We start from the raw sequence: 9,151 nt of genomic DNA on the forward strand, positions 1-9,151 counted from the left end.
GTACAGTCCACGGTATGGCCTCAGAGCCCGTGTTTCCTCGGCAGACTTCTGCCATTCCAAGAGGGTTACAATCACCTCCAATCTTCCATATGCACCTAAGGAATGTTCATATGTGTATTTGCTTCCGAAAGCTCCTTCGGGAAGGTTGAAGCTTCCGCAACATCCCTGTCCCAAGTGGAATGGGTACGTTTTCCCAGTGTTATCCAGTCTTACTGATTGGGTAGTGCCATAGCAGCAGTAGCTGGTCCTCTTGTGGTAAGCCCTGGCCTACGCCAAAAAGTAGGGGCGCAGGTGGCTTCCACGGGACAGGAAGGGGCAGTACCTGTGGCCCTTTGTTAGGGATCCCAATTCGTCGGTCATCCGACGTGACGTGCAGCTGGATGCAATAATCGCATGCCAATGTGCATTGGCTCGTTTAGTTTACACTCGAAGTAGATTGGTCTCTCTAAGCGAGATCCCAATTCGTCGGTCATCCGACATGACGTCTCCGTTCCCTCCTTCAGGGAACGAGGGTTACCATACGTAACCGAGACATTTGCAGGAAACTCATTTTTCATGATATCTTCCTCAAATTTGAATATAAACACAAGAGATGTGACTTTCAAATCATTACTTTTCTGGATTGCTCAGGACTGATTTCATATATTTGTATAGAAAATAAAAAACGTTCAGTGCGGTACAAATTTTTTTCAAGGCACTTCAGCGTCTATAACTTTTCATCTTTATGAGCATTATCAACTCTGGATGCTGGATAGTAAAGCCCAAAGTGTCTTCTTTTTCTGAAGATACCTAAATTGTGTGTGTAGCACAGTTGTCAGGAACTGTTACCGAAACTACCCTACCCATAAATTAGAATATCTAGCCCTGAAATGGGCTGTCTGTGAGAAATTCAGTGATTATCTCTATGGCACCGAATTTACAGTACTCACTGACAATAATCCTCTGACATATGTGCTAACCACAGCGAAACTTGATGCCGCGGGACATCGCTGGCTTGCACAATTATCCACATACAGGTTCAATATAAAGTACCGAGCTGGATCTGTCAATAAGGATGCTGACGGATTGTCTAGGAGACCACAGAATCCGCCTGAGGCAGATGATGCGTTCCTTGAAGAGGAGAGGGCTATTGAAGACTTAAAACGGCGACTAAGTGAGAAAACTGAAGTGATCTCTACCGAAACACTCTCTGCACTATCTGACCGCCATTCAGTTGTGTTGTCAAGTGAAGTTTCTGATGCACCAGAGTTTGTTCTTGCAGAGTCCTTGGCTTTAAATGCATCGTCTGTCCCTGAGAGTTTCGCCTGCCCAGGTCATGAGACTATCCCTGGAATGACCCGGGATGACTGGTACCGAGCTCAGAGAGAGGATTCATCTTTGAGAAGAATCATTTCTTTTCTGGAACTAGGTCAGAAACCTAACTTCAGACAGACCAAGCTTGAACCCCTTGAAGTAAAGCTGCTCCTGAGAGAGTGGAACCGGCTTGAACTATGAGATGGGAGTGTTATACAGGAAGTGGGCTACCCATGGGACTGCGCTTCACCAGATAGTTCTGCCTTGACAGTCAAGAGAAAAAGTATTGAAGGGTGTTCATGATGAAGTAGGCCACCTTGGCTATGAGCGTGCACTTGACCTAGCTCGTGCCAGATTCTTTTGGCCGAAGATGGCAAGGGATATTGAGGACAGATGTCGTACCTGTGAACGATGTTTCAGGAGAAAAGCAAATCCTCAAAAAGCAGCTCCCATGGAATCCATACAGACAACGTTTCCCCTTGAATTAGTATGTATGGATTATTTGTCTCTTGAGCCTGACAACCGTGACATCAGAAATGTATTAGTCATTACCGACCACTTTACTAAATTCGCTGTGGCGATACCGACAAAGGACCAGAAAGCTAAGACCTCGTACCTGTGGACCATGTTTCAGGAGAAAAGCTTCATTGTGGGTTCCCAAGTCGCCTCCTCAGTGATCAAGGAAGGGATTTTGAATCCCACACCATCCGCGAGTTATGTGCCCTCATCGGAGCTGACAAAGTGAGAACAACACCTTATCACCCACGTGGCAACCCGGTCGAGAGATTTAATAGAACACTCCTCAGTACAATTGTACTCGGAACGACACCACAGGCTATTCACCCTACGAGTTGATGTTTGGGCGTCAGGCTAAACTACCAATTGATCTTGTTTTTGGCATCCATCCTCCAGGTGAAAGACCCAGAACTCACTCTGAGTATGTGACGAAACTACGAGAACATCTTCAGGAGAGCTATGAACAGGCTGCTGAAAATTCCCGCAAAATGAGTAAGAAAAGAACAAGGTGAGGTTTGATCTAAAAGTCAGAGCGGCTGAACTGATGCTCTGAAAGGAGTCCCTTCGTTAAACAAGTGGATGATGGGTTGCTCGCCTCTCATAATGTTCCTGCAAAATCATCAGACCAGTTGAACCCTCATGCAGTCGAGTTTGCTCCACGTACTTCAACTATACCTAGATCAGAGCCTGTTCAGCCTGTGATTGAACCCACAAGAGAAGCATCTGAGATTGTTACTGGCGGTGCACCAGTCTTTCCTGCCACAGAATCTGTTGGGATTGAAAATGCCCCTGATTATATAACCATTGAAATTCCAGAAGAGATTGTACCAGCTGCGGGGTCAAAATCCCAAGAATTGTCCCACAGTTCAGTTGACACTGAATCCGTACCCCTCAGACGTTCAGGTCAAGAAAGACGGCCACCAAAGACGTTAGAATATGAGGAATTAGGGAAGCCCATATTACTTGCTCTTACATCATTTTTTGATTCCCTGGGAAACATTCTCGCTGCCAGTCTTGTTGCTAACACGCATGCAGGGACTCATGCGGTTTAGAGGGGGAGAGTGTAACCCTTGATATTTCTATCCTGTTTCACTTCTTAGTCTCACTTCTTTAAAACTTAGTACTCAATTGTAAATTCGACATTGATTTTAAACAAGACTCCAAACAAGTAGTTAATATTACGTGACTTAGGGCATACATTTTAGTACAATAATGTCAATGTGACTGTTTTTGCTCGATTTGTTTAACGAAAATAGTTCCAAACAAACTTAACAGCAGAACTGTCGCGCATCTCTGAGCAACACACCGCGTCAGTGGAGTTTCGTTAGGCTACTGAATGATTTGCATTTTTGAATTAATAATTTGAGTCAGTGATTCAGTGGTCCATTCATAAAGACAGGTACTTGCTTCATTCTTGAATGAATCAGCCGTCTGACGAATCGTTTGAATGCCTCAATGACTCACTCATTAAGACAGTCAACTTGCTGCCACCTGCTGGCGGGTTACTTTCAAATTTAAAAGTAACTTTTTTTTGTACATGCATTTAATAAGGTTAGGGGGAAATGCCCTTTTTATAGGCAAACAAAAAAAAAGGACCTGGAAATCAATTCAAATTAATTTTAATATGCAGTAACTTTAGTCATATAAAACGTAATTTTGTGAAAGTGAAAATGCTGAGTGGCTAGTAATTTTGGAAAACCACTAGCCACAGTGGCTGGTGAGCAAAAGAGTTAATGTCAAGCCCTGTATACAGTGAATACTTGTATTTATACTTGTATTGCAGTAAAAAATGTGGTGTTTAACCGGAGTACGGTGGTGGGGGTGCTTGACATGTGTCAAAAACTAGAAAGGGGTGCACGCTGCAAAAAGTTTGGGAACCACTGGTCTATACAAACAAGTAGCTAACTTTTGCCAAGCAAGCTAACGTCACTTGTCAGCTAGCAAGTAAAGATCTAGAGCAGCTTTACAAATGGAGACCTTTTTGATGAAATCTGAGAGCTTTCCCTCCATTGGCAGCAATGAAACTTATACATTCAAAGCCCAGAACGGTAGGAAAGACATTGTTACAGTACTCCATGTGACTTCAGTGGTTTAACCTCAATTTTATTAAGTGACGTGAGTGTTTTGTTTGCACAATAAAACATAATTTAGAACTTTATTTATGAAAATATTGATCTGTATTGTGTGTTCACAAGAGCATCACAACACATTTGTCTACAAGGTATCCGCAGGTATCAGAACATCACATTTAATACTTTTTAATACCATTTTCAAACCATCTCCCCCCAACAATAAAAAAATAAAATAACAACAATAATAATATTATTAATAATAATAATTGAAACATGATATATGAGCCATAATGGATTACAGGTGCATCTCAATAAATTAGAATGTCGTGGAAAAGTTCATTTATTTCAGTAATTCAGCTCAAATTGTGAAACTCGTGTATTAAATAAATTCAATGCACACAGACTGAAGTAGTTTAAGTCTTTGGTTCTTTTAATTGTGATGATTTTGGCTCACATTTAACAAAAACCCACCAACTCACTATCTCAACAAATTAGAATACTCCATAAGACCAGTCTGTGTGCATTGAATTTATTTAATACACGAGTTTCACAATTTGAGTTGAATTACTGAAATAAATGAACTTTTCCACGACATTCTAATTTATTGAGATGCACCTGTATGTTCATGCATATAAATACAATTTTTAGCAAGACTCCAACTTCTATGCAACACAAAATAACTTGTTCATGTAGATATATGAATGAACAATGGACCTTTTCACATTTCTGACATGAAGTAAACAATAGCAGCCAGTGTAAATGTATAGATGTATGGGAGACCTTAGCAAATATAATTTTTCATTACCGTTTGGTCCAACAGAGAAAGAAAAATCCAGACAGAAGAGATAAAGCATGTCATTTTTTTTTTTTTTTTTGTGCCAGGGGAACGTAACACCAAGTACAGTGTCATAAATGTACATTAATTATCTTTAAGCAGAAAACAAACCTTTGCCCACAAAATTTTTGGGATTACACTAATGTAAAAACAGTGAATCTGATGTGTCCCACAAGCTCTGAATTAAACACTTTTACGATTCAAAAAAAAAGCAATGAGCGAAAAATAAATTTAAATCTTCACATTGTCAGTTCCATTGCATATTTAAGACCTTTTAAAGGTGGATTTAAGACATGTTAAGGATAATTAAGCCCTTATTTTTTACATTAAGGAATGTAATGCTTTTTAAGGATCTGCAGGCACCCTGTTAAATCTTTGTTAGCTTACTGTACCACAAACTCATTAAAAATGAATGAAGAATAAAGACCAACCTCCTTGTTCCTCCTGTTTTATTCTGCAGGGTTCTGGTTCCTCGTGTTTTATTCTCCAGGTTTCTGGTTCCTCGTGTTTTATTCTCCAGGTTTCTGGTTCCTCGTGTTTTATTCTCCAGGGTTCTGGTTCCTCCTGTTTTATTCGCCAGGGTTCTGGTTCCTCCTGTTTTATTCGCCAGGGTTCTGGTTCCTCCTGTTTTATTCGCCAGGGTTCTGGTTCCTCCTGTTTTATTCTGCAGGGTTCTGGTTCACTCGTGTCCTCTTCACTCTCCTCTTTAACAAACACCATCTTCACAGCAGCAGATCTCAGTTCAGATGATACTCCTCCAGATATTCCTGCTTACTAGAAAACTTAGTCACGACTGTGAGGATGAGAATATTACAGGTATTTACTGACCTGATTCAAAAACTGTATTTTTTATTTATAGAACAACATTTCTAACAGTTTGTATTAAAACAGCATCAAGACAAAACAACAGAGATCACGGTGAAACTAATCTTCTTCCTCTAGGGTTTAATGGTGTTTGGTGAACATATGTATGTGTTTTAGCGCCACCCGCTGGACTGGAGTGTGAAGCGTCAAGTAGTGATGGGCAAATGAAGCCTCTGATATTACTTTCCCTCTGACTGTTGATGGTTTGTAATGTTTCTAATGGTATTTCTAGTGGAAAACCTTAGAATTTCTGGGATGTTTTCTATTGTTTTTTTTATTTATTATTTTTTATTTTAGCAGGGATATATAAATTGCATATGCATTATGCAATTATTTTATTTTCCTGAAATAATTTGTATTCTTCATATTACTTGTGTGACTGGGTATTTAAGAATGTAATTGAATAAGTAAGAATGAAAGCTTGATCGTAAAGTAATGCTGCCTTCACAAATTAATTTTTTCCCACTTATGAAGTTGTGACTAGGAGCATGTTGCATTTAAGTGCTTTGCTGGCAGAAAGAATAATTCCATTGGTTGATAACCATAAACATTCAATAGGCTAGATAGTTAGCTTGCTGACAATTCAGGAATTTCGGTTAATAATTCATCTGTATTAGGTACGTTTGTGCCGTGAGATGTTTCAAAAAAATTATGGAGATAATATTGACCCTGGTGGCACAACTCCATCAAAAGAGACATTTTTATCAGAAAATTAATCAGAAATAAATCACTGGAACTAACGGGATCACAAAATGGACATGATAAAAGCGGCCGTTTGTTTGCATTTTCGGTTGTTAAAAATTGGATTTAAACCAAAGAATCAATGTTTTACCACACAGCAAATTTAAAAGAGTGAATTTAACTCCATCAGAGTTAAAAATTAACACTTACCCAGAGTACATGTAGGAACCAATGGTAAAGTCTTAAATTAACACTTTTGAAAGAGTTAACATTATTAACACTCTGACAGTGCTAACTAACAAACTCTTAAAATATCAAATATTAACAGCAGAATGGATGATGAGAACACCAAAGTTAACACTCTTGGATTAACTGGTCAACACTGCACCAGTGTTCAGGTGAAAATATAAATAAATAAACCCACACAATACACGTAAACAATACATGTAAAACAATACACGTTTACATTTATTTATTTTATTGAAACATTATGAATTTTTTTCCCTGCACCAAATTTTTTTCGAATGTAATGTTTTCAATACATGTAAAGAACATGTTCTTACAACAATTTAACGTCATAATGCCAAAGCAAATCAGTGCAAAGACACAAAAAAACATATTCTTATTTGGTCCATATGTACTCTTATATGGCAAGCCATTTTAGCTTAAAGTACTCCCAGCGTTACTCGTCGTAATTGCATTTTTACTAGTATCAATTCAATTAGAGAGCTCTACAATTAAATTCTTAGTATAAACAATTACAATTAGAGAGATCTATAATTCAGTTTTTACTAGTATCAATTATGTTTAGAGAGCTCTCTAATTTAATTCTTACTAGTACACAGTAAAATCAGCAGTGTAATATTTGCAGTGTTATTTGCAAGATATTAATTCCCAAAGAGTTGAATTAACAATCTACAGTGTTAAACAGTACTCATGTTCAGTGTTGATACATGGTGTAATTTCACTTTTACACTGAAAGTGCGGAATAAAAAACCGGCCGAATTGTCTGGACTCCGCCCTTCAATGAATGCTGCCTTGCGAAGCGACGCCATTTTATTTTCATGTGACCGAGACTGTAAGTTTGATTGCTTTTCTCTTTATAAAATTACACGGGGAAAAACATTTTTTGTTGATAATTTTGCTCAAAATATGATTGGTGGTGAACACATTTATAAATTGCTAACTGCTAGTGTTTTTGTCAGGTGTACGGTGTTAAGTTCGTGTTCATGAGGTGCAGAGATGTAGCCTACAGAAGAGTGTGAAAGTTTCTCATGTCAGTTCGATTTCCTGAAATAAGGTGATTTTACGTGTAAAATATATATATTTTTTTGGAATGTGCTTACAATTTATGTTTTTCATTTTGGTTCGTTGACAGATCCTCTCGCCGAAGTCTGGTTTCAGAGGCAGACAGTAGTGGCGTATTTTTACTTTACTCAAGTAAATTTAAAAAGTATCTGTAGTTTATCCGAGTGTTTTTCTTTGGAAAACTTTACTTCACTACATTCCAAAGCATAATGTCATACTTTTTACTGCACTTCATTTCATAAATAAAAGTTGTTGTTTGTTTTACCTTTAATACTAAAGAACATTAAAAATGTAGTTCTTTCTTGTACTCAAGTAAATCTTTGAATTACTTGTACTTGAGTAAAAGTAAGAAAGTAATAGATTTCTAATGTAGTTAAGTATTAAATGATATTTAATATGAAACGTAGTGCAGTAAAAAGTACAATATTATGCTTTGGAATGTTGTGAAGTAAAGTTTTCTAAAGAAAAACACTCTGATAAAGTACAGACACCTGAAAAGTACTTTTACTGCAGAGTAAAAATACTTCACTACTGTCCGCCTCTGGGTTTCACTACGAGTCTGGCACTGCAGTTGAGGTCTAAAGCAGCCACATTTGGGAGGTTTTCTACTCAGATGAGAGAATTCATCAAATGGTAACATAGGCGGAGCGTGTGCACAGCAAGTTGGGGCAAAAATAAATTGGACGAAAATGCCCCTGCACAAACAAATAAAATTGATTACAGCACAGATAGCACAGACAGAATAACAACGAAAGAGAGGTCAAAGTGGAATAAAAGACGCAATGTTGGGCAAAACGTGACAGTAAAAATCTTGCCTTTCATCGTTTTCCCTAAGACCCTGACAGGTAATTAATTATTCACAAAAGTGTAAAAATATTGTGTGTTTTGAAGTGGGACGTAGCACTAACTTATGCACCTGCTAACTTTAACTGTTTTTAGTCTAGTAGTAAACTTAAATCCTTTTAGGAACTGCAGGTCCTAGCCATAGAAACCATAATAATGATTTATATGGATATGACACTAAGTAATGCGCTTATGCAACTTTACACATTTGCAATTACTTAATATATTATTATTTGCTATTACTCCACTAGGTCTGAAATATATATTGTACGATTTAATCCCCTGGAACACACTACAAACATGATGATGCATTGCTGTGTCTCTGTCATAATTAAATAATTAAACAATTTTGGAGAAAGTGGCTGTACATGTGTTTTTTTTTTTTTTTACATATACAGTGGGGAAAAAAAGTATTTAGTCAGCCACCAATTGTGCAAGTTCTCCCACTTAAAAAGATGAGAGAGGCCTGTAATTTTCATCATAGGTATACCTCAACTATGAGAGACAAAATGAGAAAAAAAAATCCAGAAAATCACATTGTAGGATTTTTAAAGAATTTATTTGCAAATAACAGTTTACTGTCAAGCTGTTATATTCCTGTTATACAGGGCTGTACAGTGCAACATATACTGTATGTCGCACATGCTACGAAAAAACTGGTCTGTGTGATGAATAAATTTACCACTGTAGCACGCGTGCAATACAGTTTTGCATGTTCATAACACAGCCGCTTAATAGT

The sequence above is a fragment of the Sinocyclocheilus rhinocerous genome, unplaced genomic scaffold (assembly GCF_001515625.1).
Source record: "Sinocyclocheilus rhinocerous isolate Xijiao unplaced genomic scaffold, SAMN03320098_v1.1 scaffold6427, whole genome shotgun sequence".
NCBI classification, from domain to species: domain Eukaryota; kingdom Metazoa; phylum Chordata; class Actinopteri; order Cypriniformes; family Cyprinidae; genus Sinocyclocheilus; species Sinocyclocheilus rhinocerous.